The sequence below is a fragment of the Lissotriton helveticus genome, chromosome 1_1 (assembly GCF_964261635.1).
Source record: "Lissotriton helveticus chromosome 1_1, aLisHel1.1, whole genome shotgun sequence".
NCBI classification, from domain to species: domain Eukaryota; kingdom Metazoa; phylum Chordata; class Amphibia; order Caudata; family Salamandridae; genus Lissotriton; species Lissotriton helveticus.
This window is the reverse complement of record NC_136057.1, coordinates 1,364,167,022-1,364,188,044: the sequence shown is the minus strand read 5'-3', so window position 1 is coordinate 1,364,188,044 and position 21,023 is coordinate 1,364,167,022.

The window sequence follows — 21,023 nt, the reverse complement described above, 5'->3', positions numbered from 1 at the left end:
CTGGAGGGGCCAACCACGATCTAGTCAATCAAATGGATGGCTTGGAAAATAAACTGAATTTTAGGTATTTTATGCAAAGGAAATGTGTTGATATTCTACCCGCTGCTATTGTTTCATTATGTATTATGATGTGTTTATATTGTTACATGATGTATTATGATTGTATGTTTGTATCTTACAAGGTTTTTTAAACCGAATAAAGACTGAAATTGAAATTGAATTGAAAAGCACTGCAAAGTTCCTGGTAAAATTAGCAGTTTTCGAGCAACAATAAAAGTGTCATGAAAATGCCCGTGATTAATGTATCTGCTGGAGAGAGTTGAGAGTTTTGTCCAGTGGCAGCTTTGACTTATCTAATGTAGCACAGAAGGTTAATATGCCTACTGCAAAGAACGTGTACCATGCATTTTAAAAAACAGTATTTTATGTGCATAGGTCAGTGGGTTTCTGCTTTGTCACAGAGATTATTTTGTTACTGAGCAATTCATAAGGGACAATAGTAATCTAGCACAGTGACCTATAAACTCTCATCAAAGAGCTGCTTGCAAACTGCATGGTACAAGTTAGTAACTTATGTTTTTCCCAGTCTATAATTATCCGGATGCTGCTAAAAAGGTTTATTTGGGTGGAAATACATTTTTAATGTTAAAGTCAATGCTAACCACTGTTATGTTCTGAATCCTGAGTTTGTGCTTCACCAGACCAAACACTCTTTAAAAATTCCTAGCAGTATGAATGACATGTGAATCCTACACCTTGTAGTCTCCTTTGCCTTATGTAACATTTTCTATACACTGATTTTCACGTATGATTCATTGTCTCTATATGTGTGTGGTGTAAAGTGCTTAGACATCCTATAATGGTATGAGCGATGCTATAAAACAAATGAAATACATGTGACAGATGGGCTATGGAGAGATGAGAGGCCCTGTTGGAGGGTGATAAGGGAATCATTGAAGAACCCCAACAAAGATGGTCATATCCTGGTGTATAGTTAGGTCTTCATTTACTATTCTTTAAAAGCTAATACAATTCATTATATAATGATAAATGTTTTTAGACTGCACCATTGTTTTCTACATTTTTGGGGAGAGGCGAGCCTCCTAAAACCCCCTTTGTAGTGGTCAGGCTCAGTCACTGCACTTGGTGTGCACCACATAGGGACTGGTCTGAGAACATTTGCCAGGGCTGCTTTGGGTTTCCAATCTGGCCCTGGCAGGAGCCCCGTACTGCGAAATAAAAGCAACCATTCAAAAGTTAGTCTTGGAGATGCAGCACCAACCTTCCCATTAAAATGTTTCATTTTTTTGCAATTTCTTTCAATATAAAATACTACGGGGATATTTACAATAGTATTGGCGGAGCATGTCGTTAACCTCCTTGGCTTAACGACATGCTCCGCCACTTCAGAAACGCCGGGCTGCAGCATATTTACAAGAATATGGTGCAGCCCTGAGTTTCCCCCTGCACTGGCGCTACACTTAGCAGTGTAGTGCCAACGCAGGCACCCTTGCACCATAGTGCAAGGGTATCTGCGTGCAGGGAAAGATAGTTTATGTGCAGGAAGTTCCCACTTACTGCACATGAACAATTTTGAAATGCAGTTGTCACTTCTATGTGTGCTGCCTAATGCAGCACACATGGAAGTTACAAAATGTTTTTTTTAAAAGATTGTTTATGTGCTGGAAGGGCCACATTCCTGAACATAAACAATCCAAGGCGTTTTGCTTTTTCCATGGGGAAAAGCAAAATAGAGGAGAAATAACGCATTTCTCCTTGTTTCACCAAGTTAAGACCAGGTTTTCTATAGTCTTAATCTTGGTGCTGCCTCCTATTTATGCTGCCCTTGTAAATAGAAGGCAGCGTCAAAATCAATGGGTGTTGGGGTGGAACACCCACCGCAACTCCCACTGCCCAGCCCTTTCGGGCTAAGCATTGCGTGAAAGGGGGGCTTAATTTCAAGGCAGCTCTAAGCCACATTAAGTGGCTTAAAGCTGCAGTGTAAATAAGGCGAAGCCCCCATCGCCACAGGATCATCACAAAAATTGACATTCCCATGGTGATAGGGGCTTGTAAATATGCCCCTAAAATCCTTAGTAATTCGAGAATTTGTTATGTTTGAAAATTAAATCCGACAAATGCTTGGGGGTCCTCAGCTGTAAGTGTTGACTAAATGGGGGTCCTCCGGAGTCAAAAGTTTGGGAACCACTGCCCTATGTGATAACTTAATATTTATTCAGGGGTTAGGGAGCACTCCGTTATACGGCGTTATAAGTTTTCTCACAATGGTGCTACGGTTGACCGGGTTTGTCAGTCCCTTGTTGTGAAAAGTTTGTTTATGTTGGGTATGCTGGCCCAACGAACCGTGCACTATCCACTTGGTGCCAAGCACCTGAGCCTATTTAATTGTTCAACAAAAAATCAACCTTATTTATTCTCAATTGTATGTATTTTTATTCCATATTTACTTGTCTTTTTTACTCATAAAAATATTCACTTAGTATTTCATTTCAAAACCTGATACTTTGTTCACAATCACAAACAACAGTAACATTATCAATTCATGTTATGCTTTGCAATGCTTTACATTATACATTCTTTGAAAAAAAGCCCAATGCATTTCGGCACTGCCAATGTGCCTTCATCAGGGGCAGACCTGTAAAAAATGAACAAAATAACCATGTGATTGCTACATATAGAATGCTCATGGGTTTTGTTATGTAACTTCTGTATTCTCATACCTGTATTCGTTGTGTTCAATGTGCAAACCTGTGTGTAAAATTATATGTCTCTGTTTAATCCTATTACCAAGCCATTTCCAAATAATCAAGCCATACCATCAGTGCTCAAGTCAAATTTAAATGTCCAAATGTTAGCTTACCACCAATGTTGTACGGTCTAATGCTCCCTAGATAACAAGAAAGACAACATAATCAGTGTGCTCCTTACAACTGCTACACAACTACTCATGTATGAGACTGTTCAAATGTAATAGTCGTCATACCTGTATATCCAGTGCTGTAGCCTTCTGTAAAATATAATCACAGACCACATGTCCAATGTTAGTCTTAATGAATCATTGGCTAACCCATAATTTGTCAACAACTTACGACTATCCATTTCCGCGTACCTGTTAAATTGGACTCTTCAACGTACTCTGCAAAAAGTGAAAACAAGAAGCCTCCGTCACTACCTATGGCCAGAATGATCGTAACCGATCCTCTGACGAAATCAACAACACAAACCCTTACCTAATATCCTTTCCGTTACGAATCGCCTCCTATCTGGTAAGAAGAATCTTTCATCTGCTCGATCCCGCGTTCCTCATTTAATTTCCTCCTATGCGTCCGGGTTCATTGACACAAAGAATGCACCGAGCTTCCGACCTACGTCGCTGCTAGATTCATAAACATAGACAATGCACTAACGAACTGCAAACCGGTGATGTGCGGACGCCATCTTACGATAGGGATTCTATTCTGTGAACTTTATTGACACTAGTGCCGTTTCGGGATGTTGAAGACTTGTCTGCATCAGCTAAATCATGTGTTGCGTCTGGGATTTATGTATTTGGTATTTACAATATTCCGTGTCCGTATGTTTTGTGAAGTGTGGTGATTTATATTGTATCAAATTTCACACAAAAAACATTATATCAGATTACACACAAAACGCATGAAAAATATCAACAAACAGATACAATCAATGCAATTGTTTCCAAACTAAATTCCCAATTACAACTCAAATTTATCATTTCTGATACTCCCCCTAAATTGCAAGTTTTATCAAATGTACTCTAATCCTTATGCTACTATCAAGCCTAAGCATCAAGCTGTTTTTGGAGGATTTTTTACTCATGCCTTTAGTTAATTCTGTTATAAGTTCATGTGACTGACTGAAGCTGATTATGTTATTTGACACACCCCTCTACTATGTTATGTTCTGGGTTCATGCGGCAGTTCAGCAAGAGATCACTTTCCTGCAGGCAGGTTCAAGTTCTTTGTATTCTTATAAATAACAAGATAAGTCATATTTATCGTTGAGTCCAATAGGAGCCATTGTTTGCAAGTTTTTGATCCAGAATAATTCCCTTTGTAACAATCTTTGACTGTTATTGATCCCTGCTTTTATCTTTACTTGCTCAATGACAAGAAATCGTAGTTGGGAAATTGTATGAGCTGTGTCTCTCCAATGTACTGCTAAAGGTGATGTTAGGTTTAAGTTGCGAATTTTGCTCTTATGCTCTGTGATTCGAATTTTTATCTTACGTTCCGTTTTTCCCACGTAGAGCTTGCCACACGGGCACTTGATGCCATACACTACGTTGGCTGAATTGCAATCACTACTGTGTCTCAAATCTATAGTCTTTCCTGTTGTCGTATGAGTGATCTTATTACACTGCATTACATTGTTGCAATGCATACAATTCATACAACGACTCATTCCTTTGTACGATGTTATCGGTGGTGTTGGTAGTTTCCGCTTCAGTCTTTCCCGCAGGTTTTGACCCCTAGTGTATGCATGTATCGGTAAGTCTCTGAATAATCCTTTGAAGTCTGGTTCGTGCATCAGAAGTTCCCATCTGGTGTTGATTATTCTTTTAATTTCTTTTGACTGGGTGGTGTATTTCGTTACAAAGACCATCTTCTCTTTAGTGACACAAGATAGACTCAGAAACAATGGACTTCTTGGATGTGAGAATAACCAAAGACAAATCTAGCTTCACAACACAGTTGTATACAAAACCTACAGATAAGAACAATGCGCTAGGATATACCAGTTTTCATCCCAGAAGTCTGATTCAAAATCTTCCAAAATCCCAATTTATAAGGATTAAAAGAATATGTTCTGATCATCAGGTATCGACAAGCACTATTCAACAACAGGCCATCAAATATGAAGCCAGGGGATATCCCCGAAAGGTGTTAGACAAAAGTATAACAGAAGTGGTTGCATTAAACAGAGCTGATTTGTTGAAATCCAAACAAAGAATCACTAAAGAGAAGATGGTCTTTGTAACGAAATACACCACCCAGTCAAAAGAAATTAAAAGAATAATCAACACCAGATGGGAACTTCTGATGCACGAACCAGACTTCAAAGGATTATTCAGAGACTTACCGATACATGCATACACTAGGGGTCAAAACCTGCGGGAAAGACTGAAGCGGAAACTACCAACACCACCGATAACATCGTACAAAGGAATGAGTCGTTGTATGAATTGTATGCATTGCAACAATGTAATGCAGTGTAATAAGATCACTCATCCGACAACAGGAAAGACTATAGATTTGAGACACAGTAGTGATTGCAATTCAGCCAACGTAGTGTATGGCATCAAGTGCCCGTGTGGCAAGCTCTACGTGGGAAAAACGGAACGTAAGATAAAAATTTGAATCACAGAGCATAAGAGCAGAATTCGCAACTTAAACCTAACATCACCTTTAGCAGTACATTGGAGAGACACAGCTCATACAATTTCCCAACTACGATTTCTTGTCAATGAGCAAGTAAAGATAAAAGCAGGGATCAATAACAGTCAAAGATTGTTACAAAGGGAATTATTCTGGATCAAAAACTTGCAAACAATGGCTCCTATTGGACTCAACGATAAATATGACTTATCTTGTTATTTATAAGAATACAAAGAACTTGAACCTGCCTGCAGGAAAGTGATCTCTTGCTGAACTGCCGCATGAACCCAGAACATAACATAGTAGAGGGGTGTGTCAAATAACATAATCAGCTTCAGTCAGTCACATGAACTTATAACAGAATTAACTAAAGGCATGAGTAAAAAATCCTCCAAAAACAGCTTGATGCTTAGGCTTTATAGTAGCATAAGGATTAGAGTACATTTGATAAAACTTGCAATTTAGGGGGAGTATCAGAAATGATAAATTTGAGTTGTAATTGGGAATTTAGTTTGGAAACAATTGCATTGATTGTATCTGTTTGTTGATATTTTTCATGCGTTTTGTGTGTAATCTGATATAATGTTTTTTGTGTGAAATTTGATACAATATAAATCACCACACTTCACAAAACATACGGACACGGAATATTGTAAATACCAAATACATACATCACAGACGCAACACATGATTTAGCTGATGCAGACAAGTCTTCAACATCCCGAAACGGCACTAGTGTCAATAAAGTTCACAGAATAGAATCCCTATCGTAAGATGGCGTCCGCACATCACCGGTTTGCAGTTCGTTAGTGCATTGTCTATGTTTATGAATCTAGCAGCGACGTAGGTCGGAAGCTCGGTGCATTCTTTGTGTCAATGAACCCGGACGCATAGGAGGAAATTAAATGAGGAACGCGGGATCGAGCAGATGAAAGATTCTTCGTACCAGATAGGAGGCGATTCGTAACGGAAAGGATATTAGGTAAGGGTTTGTGTTGTTGATTTCGTCAGAGGATCGGTTACGATCATTCTGGCCATAGGTAGTGACGGAGGCTTCTTGTTTTCACTTTTTGCAGAGTACGTTGAAGAGTCCAATTTAACAGGTACGCGGAAATGGATAGTCGTAAGTTGTTGACAAATTATGGGTTAGCCAATGATTCATTAAGACTAACATTGGACATGTGGTCTGTGATTATATTTTACAGAAGGCTACAGCACTGGATATACAGGTATGACGACTATTACATTTGAACAGTCTCATACATGAGTAGTTGTGTAGCAGTTGTAAGGAGCACACTGATTATGTTGTCTTTCTTGTTATCTAGGGAGCATTAGACCGTACAACATTGGTGGTAAGCTAACATTTGGACATTTAAATTTGACTTGAGCACTGATGGTATGGCTTGATTATTTGGAAATGGCTTGGTAATAGGATTAAACAGAGACATATAATTTTACACACAGGTTTGCACATTGAACACAACGAATACAGGTATGAGAATACAGAAGTTACATAACAAAACCCATGAGCATTCTATATGTAGCAATCACATGGTTATTTTGTTCATTTTTTACAGGTCTGCCCCTGATGAAGGCACATTGGCAGTGCCGAAATGCATTGGGCTTTTTTTCAAAGAATGTATAATGTAAAGCATTGCAAAGCATAACATGAATTGATAATGTTACTGTTGTTTGTGATTGTGAACAAAGTATCAGGTTTTGAAATGAAATACTAAGTGAATATTTTTATGAGTAAAAAAGACAAGTAAATATGGAATAAAAATACATACAATTGAGAATAAATAAGGTTGATTTTTTGTTGAACAATTAAAGAGGCTCAGGTGCTTGGCACCAAGTGGATAGTGCACGGTTCGTTGGGCCAGCATACCCAACATACAAACTATGTGATAACTTGGCTTCTGGGCTCCGAGACCTATGGTGAAACTTTGAGCGATCAGTCCTTGTCTCTTCTGCTGCATGGAGGTTGTTTGTGGTGGTCTGAAGATTCTAGACTACCAAATTGCCTCAGAAGGTTTTGGTTGGGCTCCAGAGTCAACTTTTTTACGAGCAGGATTCAGCATTCTCTGTGCTAACCACCAAGTTCAGAAAGTGTAGCGTACAAAGGTGCAGCCTCTTTGCCAGTACCACGGTGCATCAGGGCAGTCCATCTTCCAGTCAAGTACAGATACGAGTTCTAGGTGCCCCATTTACACACAGAAAATGCGCACTTGGGGTAAGATGCAGTTGGTAGCCAATGGACTACGACATTCCCTCAGGATGACTACTTTTTGTGAAGTGTGGTATCTGACCATCACAAGATGTGCCATTCTGCCCACTCCCAACATGGAATAACCCATCTCGTGGCGTCCAGCGCTCCCTAGCCCAACCTAGAGGTGGGGCTACAAAACCGAGAGAAAACAGTTTGACAACAGGGTTCCAACTCCTGCCTGGGTGCCAGCTAGTCTGCTCAAACAATAGGGCTGCCCCTCTCCCAAACGCTCCCTGTTTGCTCTTCTAAGATAACGTCAGCTTTGAGGCTCGCCTTTTGGGTAAACACATGTGGCTTCCTGCAGAAGGGAGGTAACACCTCTTGTAGTGTAGTTCCTATATTCGCAATAGGCTCTGCGCATTGCAATAATATAAACAGCAGTGTAGACGTAAGACTGAGGTCATCTAGGTCTCTACTGCCTATATTAGACTTAATTAGTTTTGCCAGCTAGCTCAGAGGTCACTAGAAACTTTCTCGAATATACAAGGAGGAGTTTAACTTCCCTGGATAGACAAGAAGGATTAGCTTCTGACAACCATAAAACATGACAACTTTGCTCCCTCAGAATAAGAGTGTATCTCTAGAGTCGTGTGAAAACAATAGACAGCTATTTCACTCAGTCAATTGTGCATACTTAGTTTCACCAGAGTGCAGAGAAATAGAGAGACAGGCGTTTTCAATAAAAGGTGTTATTTATTGAGCAGTCTTCTTTCTCATGCAAGAGAAATGAATTGCCACAATTGCAATACTCATAGTAAAGTAAAGTGCGTACAGTAAAAGGAGTATTATGAAATAATACTGTAAAAGCATTGATATGGTTTCTTAGCCATATGATACTTTAAAATAGATAAAATATATACATACATAAATACATTGACTAACGTACTCAACTGGTGCTTCTAAATACGCCTACCCCGGTGTACCTGACCTAAGCCTAATACGTGGGAAGGAGTAAATAAGTAGCAGTTTAAGTTAAGTTGGTTTTGCCGAGAATCTGAATCAAAAATTCTCTTTAAGGGTTTAGTCAGCTCCGTACCTGGGTAATAGAAAGCAGGAGGTCTGCTATCTCTTTCTCAGGACTCGATATCCCAGTAACCCGCGAGGGTATCTGGAAACCCCGGAGCTGGATTTCACGGCAGGAGAAAAGACAGCGTCTCTCTCAGTGCGTCAAAAGGGAGGGGCGCGTCCGTGGGCTCTCGCATCAGCTGGGCTCTCGGGCAAGTAGATAGCCGCTCTGCTCCAAAACCACCGTGTGTTTGCTTAAGGCAACAATGGTATATTTATACCTGAAAGGTGCCGGGTTTGACGTAAGGTTGGACATAAGACGACAATAAAGATGTCACTAAGAACTGCCCGTTCTTTCAGTGTTCGCAGGAGTTCTAGGACAAATCAAAACAGAAGCAATGGGGATTTCTCAGGTTGCTGGAGGTTTGCTTTGTTTAGAGAACGCGTTGTACTCTCTAGGAGTCAGGGGAAGTAGCCTTGCTTAATTTGGACTGCATGGGCTACGACCAAATATGGATATGATTCTTATGCCTTTATAAGGATATTATTTATTATAGCCATATAAGGGCATATATTAGGAATATCAAATTAGGGTCCTAGATAGAAAAACAACACCCACTCCACGATCTAATGTCCCTCATTACTTAAACTAAGCAATAGTAAACATATAATGGTGCATGTGTTTTCCAACCCACCCCAAAATACATAATTTTGCATTTGAAATGGTATATGGTAAATACACGAAAATGAGTATTGGTACTGTACGCTTTTCAAGCAGTGGTATCATTCAGTTAAAAATGCATATATATATCAGCTGAATGAATTGCGAAAATTACACATGAAATGGCTCTGAATACAGAAAAGAAGGTCGAGACCATTCCATCACATATTAATACAAATGCTGTACTGTGCTAGAGGCTGAGGTAATATATTGTCTCTAGAGTTCCAAAAATAGAAGCTCTGTTCTCTAAGAATAGTTCTACTTTAAGCAGAGTACATGTGCCAGAAAAAAGGTAAATATTTTGGAAGTGGAAAAAAATAATTTCGCTTTCAGGGGAAAAATTGTTCCAAATATTTTCAGTAGCTTTTGTTTATCAAAGCTGAAGGACGAATTCAGAGTTCAGGGAACGCTGTGTGCTCGTTGCTTAAAAAAGTTATTCTTTCTGTTCAGGGGAGAACATCATTTCAGACAGACTCGCAAACAATTGGTCTACAACATCAGGTGAAAGTTCAACCAAGTTTGAAAATGCCGCAACAGTGCAGTCGTGAGAATGATTGTTATCATCGATGTCAGGATCAGCAATGCTCACAGAAGGTTGTACCTGGTTGATGCTGCTCTCAATTCGTACTCCACTGCCACATACTTGTAGTGGTGAAGTCTCAACGAATGCCGTCATCAGAATTGGTAGCCGCTGGTGACAACACAATGCATGAGCCGTTACAGGACTTAGCAAAGTATCTGTATCCAATGGTACTGCTGATGGTAGTGTAAGACAGATGTCCAACACGCATTCTTCTCCGCATAGCATACATCGAAGCACAGGTAAGATGCAATTTTGCCAGATAGGTCTGAATGAAAGAAACCAGGTCATATTCAGATCTCTTAGCCGGGCTAATCCGAGGACTTTAGTTATGCGGTCCCGATAGCGTACAGCTAGGATCGTTTCTTCCATCGTTGCTGGAGTCTTGCCTGCGACTTGGCTTGCAATATCGGAGCTGAAGGATTAAAAATAAAATTCCTGCTACGAGTCCCAAAAGTAGTGGTAGGCCGCCAAAGACAGAATGGACAAAATTAGGAAAAATGCCCAGAACTGTTTCGAAGGGTGTTAACAGTCCCGAAAAAATTGTCTTAAATACATGTGCGATGCCACTGGTATCTGACATATTTAGGATTTGGCTTAGCATTTCTACGAAATGCACGGGGCAATTTGTTGATAAAAGGGAATGTATCTCTGCCGTCGTCCTTGCAACTTGCAGATCATACGTTTCTTTTGATGACGTTAAAGGCACAGTTGTCTGTAAAAGAACAGACTTCATTCTGCTTAAAGTATCAATTCGAATAGAAGAGATATTCAAAGAAGGCCAAATTGTCGCCTCCGTATTTGGAGAGCTGTTTGGATACAATACTTGCATACAGCAAGTGACCATGGAATTTACGGTCACGAGATAGGCTTTCCCTGGCACCATGCCACAACAGCTGTGGTCGTTAATTAAAATATAACTCCCGTTAGAAAGTTGTCTAAAGAATGGCTCTATCTGTGTTGCAGGAGTGCCGTGCAGGTGACATGAAAGGTTATTTTACAAAGAAGTGTACCGCTCAGTGATCTTTTACAATTGTTTCCACTAAGAAATACATTATTTTTCTTTTCACTGTAACATGTGTGTGTATAAGGTAATTTCCATGTTGACTTGATGTACCCTTTACCCAAACTTTCATACTGGCCCGCTGGTATATACTCTTGGCAGTATTTAAATTGGAAAGTTGTTATCGGAATTGTAATTATTCCGTGTATTATCCATTCAATGACAGGTCTTTCTGACATTGTCAATGGTAATCTCTCAAGTTTTTCAATGCTCAGAATCGTATAGTCTGCTCCTTTTTGTGCCAAACTGATTTGTTTATCAGTAAGGTTAAAGATAGAGAATAATACGTTGTGTTGATTAAACGCCATGGTACGTAGCCTGAACGCAGATTTTGCAACGTCCAGCCAAGCTGTACAATAGAACGTAATTGGGACTGACCATGTTGTAACATTAGTAAGTCCTGCTCTATTATATCAATAGCAGATGATACAATACTGTCCAGTGAATATATTCTGGAGGACAGAGTTATTAACCCATTGTCCACAACAGAAAGTGATTTTTCCAAATTAATACGATCAATTTCTCGTATTTTTTCTGCTGTTTCCATTTGCATTACTTTCCAAGCTTCGTTGTACGCAGCGTATATACCGGCCGCTATGAAACGTTTTTGATGCTGTTTGCGTGGTCCCATTATGAAATCACGCAAGTCAGCACCGTCTTCAAGTAAAGTCAAGTGTTGCTTAATTTCTGCCAATGTGGATTTTTGTAGCCACTCAAGGCATAGTTTCCCTACACTATATGTTGTAACTATCCCTGGATGTTGTCTCTGGGAGTTTCTCGGGTCTGGCCTGGTCATTTTGAATCCCTGTATTTTGTTCAGGAATCTATCTTGATAGTTTTTTGTGTCTGTGGGCCAGATCAACCATTTTTTCCAATCAGGATGTGTTCTGTTTTGGTGTAAAATATGGGATACGTCTATCTGCATATCAGTAGTGCTATTACTACCAGGTATGGGCTTTGGAATAGACGGTTTGTTTAAGTCTTTAATCTTAGCTAGGCCAAGACAAGTAGTCTGTTGAACGGTGTCATTCAAGAATATTATTTGTTCTGGGATCATGCAGGCTCTAAATAATGCTTCTAAACCTTGGACCTGCCATTCTTTTGTACCCCAGATGGTTTTTGTTTCAATGTTGTTTTTCCAGAATTCAAAACCAAATGTAATAATTTTTTCATAAAATGTTTCAGAATAGATCAATTTAGTATTTGTCAGCATTGTTTTCATTCCTGTCTTATTTAACATTTTTAAATAAAACGTTTCTGCATCACTTGTGTTAAACCCTGAGAAGTATGGGAATTTCTCATAGAATGTTTTCGAGCTGCTTTTAGGTGGAGTTGCACAATGTTCCCATTGATTATAACTAAAAACATTTCTAGGTTGAGCAGATTTATGCAAATAGTGATGACCAAAATGATTATAACAATACATTTCTTCATAATTTGATGAACCCTGTAAATAATCATGTTCCGTAAATTTTGCTGACATAACTAAATCGGACTTCATATCATTGATACTTACAAAGTCCCAATCATCAGAGAAAGTACTTGGTTTTACAAAGTCACTTAATGAAACCTTGAACTGATGTAGATATTTCAAGAGCTAAATCGGGCCATAGATTTCATAATCCGTTTTGTCCCATGCTACCCCACCGGGTATTGGATTGGCTGTGACGTTCACTGATGATAGTTCTCTTTTCTCGATGTGAGATGACTTGTGTGGCTTTAGGACCAAGTTGATGTTCTGACTTGCTGTGTCCATTGTACAGTATTTTCCTTCAATGAATTTTCCCAAACAAAGTACCATGATGAGCCAAAGCAGGAGGAAAAGTACACCTAACACAATCCAAAGTTCAATCCATGGAGAAATCAGATAGGTTTATTTGAGTTGATGAAAGAGTTCAGTTACTTTGTCTTTAAAAGTTTTTGTTGCTGGCGTTTCTTCAGGTTCGCTTGGATCTTCAGAAAAGTTATCGAAATTGATGAAGTAGCCAGATGCAGTTCTGTCAATTGTTGGAATCGCTTCCGGATTTTTATTTGCTTTTGCATTTTTTTGTTCCATTAGCATAGTCTGAGGCTACATCATTGTAGACAGGTGTTTCTTGACGAACTGTTGTAATTTGGGTTTCAAGAGGCTTAAGTTCCATGGCTTTGTTGCATAGTCCTTTATTATTCACTGCAGGTTTATCAAATGTGATTAGTCTCTCAGTTTGAACCTCTTGATTTGTAGCAAATTTTGGTACTCTGCTACTTCTTAGGAGTCCACTGGGCCTACTACTTATTATTGGCCACATGATTGTGGTTTTACCAGGTCGATGGATACAACTCGGTTCTCCTTTTTACCAGCAAGGGGCGGTAGTACTACTGACCTTGTTTCGCTGACAGCTAAGACAGGTACTGCTTTTCTGTAAGAAGGCCCAAATTCCTTCTTCACCGAGATCTTCTCTCTGACCAGATCCCCAATCTTTGGAATCCAGACAGGTCTTGCTGGGACAGGTGGTTTATCTTCAGTGTCTGTTGGCTGCGGTTTTAACTTTACGTTGCTCAGGCCTTTTCTTGTTTCCTTTAAGTCCTGTAAAACAGCCAAACGGTCTTTGATATCAAAGCATTTTTCTTCTACCACTGAAGTCTGACTATCAAGGTCCTGAAAAAGCATTCTAGTACCGAACAATAGTTCGTACGGACTGAAACCTTTTAGAGAATTTCTTGGCAGATTATTAAGACTACGTTGGACACTTGTTAAATGTTGGACCCACCCATCACCCGAACCTAATACCCTCGCTGTTATAGATTGCTTTATGTCCTGTTTTTTTCTTTCCACTACCGCATTTCCCTCAGGATGGAAGGGACAAGAGTACCGCAATGCAATGCCCATGCTGGTCATGGCCTCCTTATAAGCCCTAGAGCTAAAAGCAGGACCCTGGTCAGGATGTAGCATGCCAATTGCGTATGTGCCGATAAAGACTCGCAAATCTTTTATAACAGTTCTGGCGTCAGCCGAGCGCTGGGGCCACATGCAAATGAATCTCGTGCAGGAATCCACTGCGACCATGATATATTTATAGTTGCCATCCCTTTGTAAGGTACCACAGTGGTCCAGGTAAACACAAGCTAATGGTTTATCTGAGATTAGAAGGGGCGTCTGCGCTGGTCGTTTCACTGTTGATACTTTCATTCTTTGGCATATTTCGCATTCTAGAACATAGTTCTTAGTTTTTATGCTCATGCTCGGCCACCAATATCTCTGTTTTAATAACGATATTGTGGCGGAAACACCAGTATGTGCAGAAGCCAGCCCTTCGTGTGCCGCTGTAATTAGTCCTAACCTGTGTTCCATGTTTGGAATTGCCCTATCCCCCACTCCAGGGATTCGAGCAAAAGGAACATTATTCGCATCAGTTATGTACGAGTACTTTACTGGAAAGCCTTTCGGGAGTGTTTTTCTTTCATTTTTTACTGTAGCACTGACAGCTTGTATTATATCGCTGTCTATTTTTGTTTTTGACCGGGTGATAGCAGCTACGGAAGCCGTTTGCACAGCTGCCTTCGCGGCCTCATCAGCCAATGAATTCCCCGCAACGTGAACGCCATCACGCTGATGACTCAGTGTATGTATCACGTGAGTTTTTTGTAGTTCTTTCTGTAAAAGAACTACTTGTTCCCAAAGCGTTTTATGCTTGATTGTGCCACCTTTTGCATCTTTGAAACCGTTTTGAACCCAGTTCTGCAAGTATTCATTATAAGACTGAACGCAGTAATATGAATCGCATACTATTATTAGTGTGGGGAATTCGTGATCGGTATTTTCAAGCGCCATCTTAAATGCTAGCAGTTCAGCTCGCTGAGCTGTACAATCTCCTAGACATTGCGTTTTAGTGACCAGTGGTCTAAATTTTCCATTGTGCCAACGACCTTTAACAATCGCGCATGCAGCACTGTAAGCGTGTTTACCCCCAACTGCGGGTTGTGCTGATCCGTCTGTATATATTATACAGCCGTAATTTTCTAGAGGCAGGATTTCGGTCGGCAGAGGACATCTATATTCATATTGGAGAAATTCTTGCATTTTTAAATTAGGATCAAATTCATATACCACGTCTGTTGCAGCAAGAGAATTAACCCATTGTATCCATCTCGGATGTAGTGCTTTAGCATTTGGAATGCTAGCTTTTGTTACTGCTTCTAGGGCAGGTACTGGTGTTACGATTATTATTCGTTTACCTTGTGCTAGGGCTCTTTCTTTTGCTACAGCAGTCTGAACCGCAGTTAGAATTTTTTCAGTTGAACTGAATTTCATTTCAGCTTTTGTGTACAGATGTGATTTGTAAGCTATTGGTACAGTTTCCCTCATTAGAGGTCAGGTACGTAAATCCGCATCTTCCTGGGATGACTCGGATTACAAGGTTGCGTATGTTTTCGCGTGTTTGTAATTTTGTTTTAGCCAACATGCCTGTTTGCAATGATCTCAAAATTTCTGTGTGTTTGAGTCCAATTAATTGGTTTGAATCCAGCTTTTATTAATTCATAGAGGACACCAGTTCGTACACCGACGGAGGCATCCTTGACCAGGCGGTCTGCTTTGCTTTGATTTGTTTTCGCCCATATCTCGCCGCACCCGCTTCGCGGGTGCCGCATCGCACAGGAGTGCGTGAGACCACATCTGCCAGTGTAGAGGGACAGCAAGGCGGCTTGGGCGAGAGGCTCGGCGGGGCTGCGAGCGTGCGGGGGACTCCAACTACCAGGAGTCCCTGCTAGATCGTCAACCACCATCCGGTCCGCTCTCCCTGTTGGCCCGCCCCCCGCCCACCTGTGGGCTGAAAAGGCGCCATTCACCTCTCCTTGGCGGGACACCAGTTCGTACACCGACGGAGGCATCCTTGACCAGGCGGTCTGCTTTGCTTTGATTTGTTTTCGCCCATATCTCGCCGTACCCGCTTCGCGGGTGCCGCATCGCACAGGAGTGCGTGAGACCACATCTGCCAGTGTAGAGGGACAGCAAGGCGGCTTGGGCGAGAGGCTCGGCGGGGCTGCGAGCGTGCGGGGGACTCCAACTACCAGGAGTCCCTGCTAGACCGTCAACCACCATCCGGTCCGCTCTCCCTGCTGGCCCGCCCCCCGCCCACCTGTGGGCTGAAAAGGCGCCATTCACCTCTCCTTGGCAGGACACCAGTTCGTACACCGACGGAGGCATCCTTGACCAGGCGGTCTGCTTTGCTTTGATTTGTTTTCGCCCATATCTCGCCGCACCCGCTTCGCGGGTGCCGCATCGCACAGGAGTGCGTGAGACCACATCTGCCAGTGTAGAGGGACAGCAAGGCGGCTTGGGCGAGAGGCTCGGCGGGGCTGCGAGCGTGCGGGGGACTCCAACTACCAGGAGTCCCTGCTAGACCGTCAACCACCATCCGGTCCGCTCTCCCTGCTGGCCCGCCCCCCGCCCAACACGCCCCCTACAACACAATCGCAAACTCCCGCAGCGCGGGACGCAGCTAGGGGCGAAGACCGGGCAAAGAGCGGGTCGTTTGAGGCCGTTCGAGGACTGAGAGGACTGGACTGGGCCACCCTCTATCGCCCTTTGCTCTGCCACTTGGATTATTATTGTATTCTCGTTGCTGTTGGCTTCGGCGGTGTGCCTAGCTTGCTTAAGTATGTGCTCTCGGTCTACCCGGAGTAGGGTTGCTAATGGTGGGCTATTAACAAACGGACCCATGGACGATTTTATTATTCGTACTAATCTAGCCATAGATAATGAAATTTCCAAACTACAGACTCGTGTCTCTTTGGAATTGGCAGCTGCGAGAAGGTTGTCCAAGGACTTTGCCGTGTCAAAAAAATCCTCATTGGGCCATATAGCAAATGCCGTCACTCCAGAGCGTCTGCCCATTCCTTGTTGCATAATTACGCAGGCAGACGTCCATCAGACTCCGATTTCACCTACTTTGTCTTTATCCTTGTGTCCTGCTACCCAGGCAGATACCCAGAACTTACCCGTGTCCATTCCTACTCAGCAAGTTACTATTGATTCCCCTTCTCTGGTCAATGCAAACACACCTGTATGCAACAACACTAAAGGTACACTACCCAAAAGGAAACGCAATTCTAGGTCCGCTTACTCACGTAAGAAGGCCAAAATTGCTGTGGCACACCAGCTCAATGTGGGAAGTGTTCCTGTGATTAATGTACCAGGAGGGTGTGCCCTTTCGGCAGAGCCAGAACTAGATGAGGTTAAAGACGGAAGAGCCTCTACACCTATTAACACAATTCCTGAGGTTGAGGACTTACACTTAGAGGGCCAGGAAGGGAGGGATGGGGAATTTATAGGTATAGTCTGGGAAACCCTAAAGAAGCTCCTCTCTCCCCTAGACCTTAGACTTTCACGCATTGAAAACAACTTGCTAGAGATGGAAAAGAGCATTATAGCCCTGGCAACTCTCGGCTTGCGAAGTCTAGAAAACCAAGGCCTCTTAGTGGAAGATCCAGCCCCACAAACCCCACAACTTCCCCCTCCAGCACCTGCTATAACACGGCCGGTTCCTAAACCTCGAACCATGGGTGTGGATCGAAAAATTATTGTTCCTCCAACCAGGATCTCTAAACCCCCCACTTCCCAAATCCCTGCATATCCCAATGCCGGCGTTCCCTTAAGGCAAATCGCCAGCGAAGCAGTTCACCAATCGACCCAGGGCCCACGTATTAAGAATAATTTTCGGGGAGGTTATATCGATCTTCCTCCGGAGGCCAATGACTACGTGGTTGTGTTGACGGGCGTCCCCCAAATCGAGAATGCCCATCTCGAGAACCATCGGTCTCTGAGGAATAAGATAATGCATTGGCTCAATGTGAACAGACCGATCCCAAATGGTCGGAGAAGCAGAGTCCTTATGGTTCGTCGAGTTCCCTGGGTGGGTCCTTCAAGGAAATCCAGTCCCGGGGACTGTATAGTGGTGACATTTGAGGACCCTTACACGGCCCACCATATTTGCTCATGGCCCATCGATTGCGAAGGCTCTCCTATTGTACCTAGGCCATTGTCCTTCTTTTATCCGCCACGCTCCATGCATACTCAGGAAGGTGACTGGTCACTGGTACGACACCAGACATGGAGGGGGCACTCGAACATATATCAAGATTTCCCCAGTCGTTGGTCTGGCCTACCAACTATGAACAGGTTTGGGTGTCTTGATGATGTTGACTGACTCCCTAGGCAAGCTGCTTCGCGATCAGTGAAAAGGGCCCCTTTTGCTTTAGGGACCTTAGACTCCTTACACCTGACAACAGAATCTGCTGACACTAACCCTGCATCCCCACAAGCAATGCTACATGCCCTGGTAACAGAGGGGGCATTGAACTCCTTAATGAATCTAGGAACTCAACCAGTAGCGTATGAGGCAGATGTACCCCCTATGACTCACTTGTCACCCCATGGGAGGGCTCCGGTAGATGGGAAGGGGCTCATTGTAGCCAGGGCTCTTACCTCATCTCAGAACGAGCCGTTCCAAAGGCATAATAGAGCTGCTGCAGTGGCGATAGGATTAGAACCTGCTTTGGCTATACCAGCCATTTCGTCTAGGCAGGTTACCACAGGTAAACCTCAGTTAAAGATCATAAGTTGGAATGTGGCAGGGCTTGCCCGCAATTTTGACACCCCAGAGTGGAACGCCTTTGTGGATCCTTTTAACATCTGTCTCCTGCAAGAAACCTGGTGTCTAGAACCCAGGCACAGGGTAGGTTACACAACTTATTTCGTTCCAGCCTTGCAACAACATGGTAGTAAAGGTCGCCCGTCCGGCGGCCTTCTCATATGGGTCAGCATTGCAATGGGTCTAAGTGTAACTCACAAAACCACCCGATCTCCTGATCTTCAGAGAATAACCATACGGTGTCAGGGGGGCAGGAATTTAGAAGTGTTTAACCTCTATTTAAGGGGGGCCAGGGGAGGGGTAACATTGTTATCTTCAACAGGATTACACAGTGAATTAGAAACCTGTAGCATCGATTCCTATGTACTACTTGCAGGTGATTTTAATTGTTGCTTTGAGCCATTGGCCAATGAGGACATTTTGGATACTTGGGAAGATGACACAAGGAGAGGTATTCCCAGGCTCGACCTAAAGCCGATCCAAAAATGGACGCAGAGCGCAATAGATATTAACACACTTTGTATGGAACACGACCTGAGAGCAACTAATGGTCGATCTAGATCAGACCTCATGGGAGCGCATACTTACAACAGGGTGGGTCATACCTCCAGAATAGATTACATTATGTTGAACCACAATCTATGGCCGTTTCACCAAGACATGGAAGTCATATTGTCTTGTGACAGTGATCACAATCCCTTATCTTTAACCCTCACACCGCCGTGGCACGATAAAAACTCAGTCAAGGCCGCTACCACGTGGAAAACATCCCATGAACCGCTTCCTTCAAACTATGGTAGGCGGTTAAAATGGGCAAAGGTAGCAGCGGATGAGGGAAGGATGGCGCAAGCAAGGACTATAATGACAGCCGTGAGGATGCGCCTTGATGCTTTGGAAAACACCGAACATGCTGTTCTAGCGACCTTTACAGAAACTATCGCGGCCCTAAGTGAACTGTTTGTCATTCCCCAAAACAAGGTGAGGGCCGCAACGAGAGGCGCTTCTAAGGCAAGAGACAAATGGTATTCCCCAAAATGCCGGGTTGCCAAAGGGGAACTTATTTCTGCTGTAAAATCCAAAGACCAAGGCAAAATTAGACTCGCCAGGAAAGCATATAAAAAAATCACAGCCATGGCTAAGGAAGCACATGAATATAACTTCTGGAGCGAGTTAATGGACGCTAGTTCTAAAAAAGACTCTAAGGGGTTTTGGGACCGGATGAGAGCCAGGGATAAGCCCATTGACGTGCAATTGACCTGTAACATCCCAGTGAGGCCTGGTTCGCCCATTTTTCCAAGCTATACTCTGTTCCACTTGGTGTACTACAACCAAACACGGCTATCTTAGCCAGATTCCCAGATGCTACTACAACTAATGATTTCCCCTTCAATATTAAGAAGTCGAAGGGGCAATCAGGTGCCTTGTTGCTAATAAGGCTGCTGGCCCAGACGGCATCCCTGGTGATCTTTTGAAAGAAAATATAGAAGCGTGGAGTAGATTAATTGCCACGCTCTTGAATGAGGCTGTGTTGGGAGGCTGCCTTCCTGATTCTTGGAGGGGTGCTGAGGTCGTCCCGATTTTTAAGAAAGGCTGTCGGGACGACCCAGCTAACTATCGCCCAATTAGTCTGCTCGACTCAACTCAAAAGGTAGCGGGCAAGGTAGTCTTGGGAAGGATCCTGCAATGGGCCGCAGAAAAACAGGTTTTGTCAGATTTCCAGGCTGGATTTAGAACGGGAACTGGAACCATCGAACAGACATTTCGCCTTTTAATGTTGTATTGGAAAGTGGTTGTATTGGGCAAGGGCAGCTTGTATCTAGTCTTTGTAGACTTGCGGACTGCCTTTGACCTGGTCCCACGAGTCCAATTGTGGAATGTCTTAGAGGGGTTGGGTATCCCCCCTTATTTGTTGGGATTGCTCATCAAGTTCCATGAAAGCAACTTCGCTGAGATTAGGTGGGGTGATCAGGGGCAAAAAACATCGCGCATCCCTGTAGATAGGGGTGTCCGCCAGGGTTGTGTGCTAGCCCCACTCTGTTCTCACTTTATGTTAACGGAGTGGTGGAGCATCTTCTTCAACAACCAACAGATGCACCCTCCCTGGCTGGCAAAAAAATACCTACGCTCCTATTTGCAGATGACACCCTCCTAATCTCAAAATCTCCAGCAGGTATTCAAAAGTTGCTTTCTAGCTTTAAGGCCTTTTGTGACATCAAGGGCCTAGCCATTAATGTGAGCAAAACCAAATTCCTTGTCCTGAACCCCCCTAGGAAATCTGTTATCCCTCCCGTACTAGACTCAGTCCCACTTGAGAGAGTCAGGGAGTTCGATTATTTG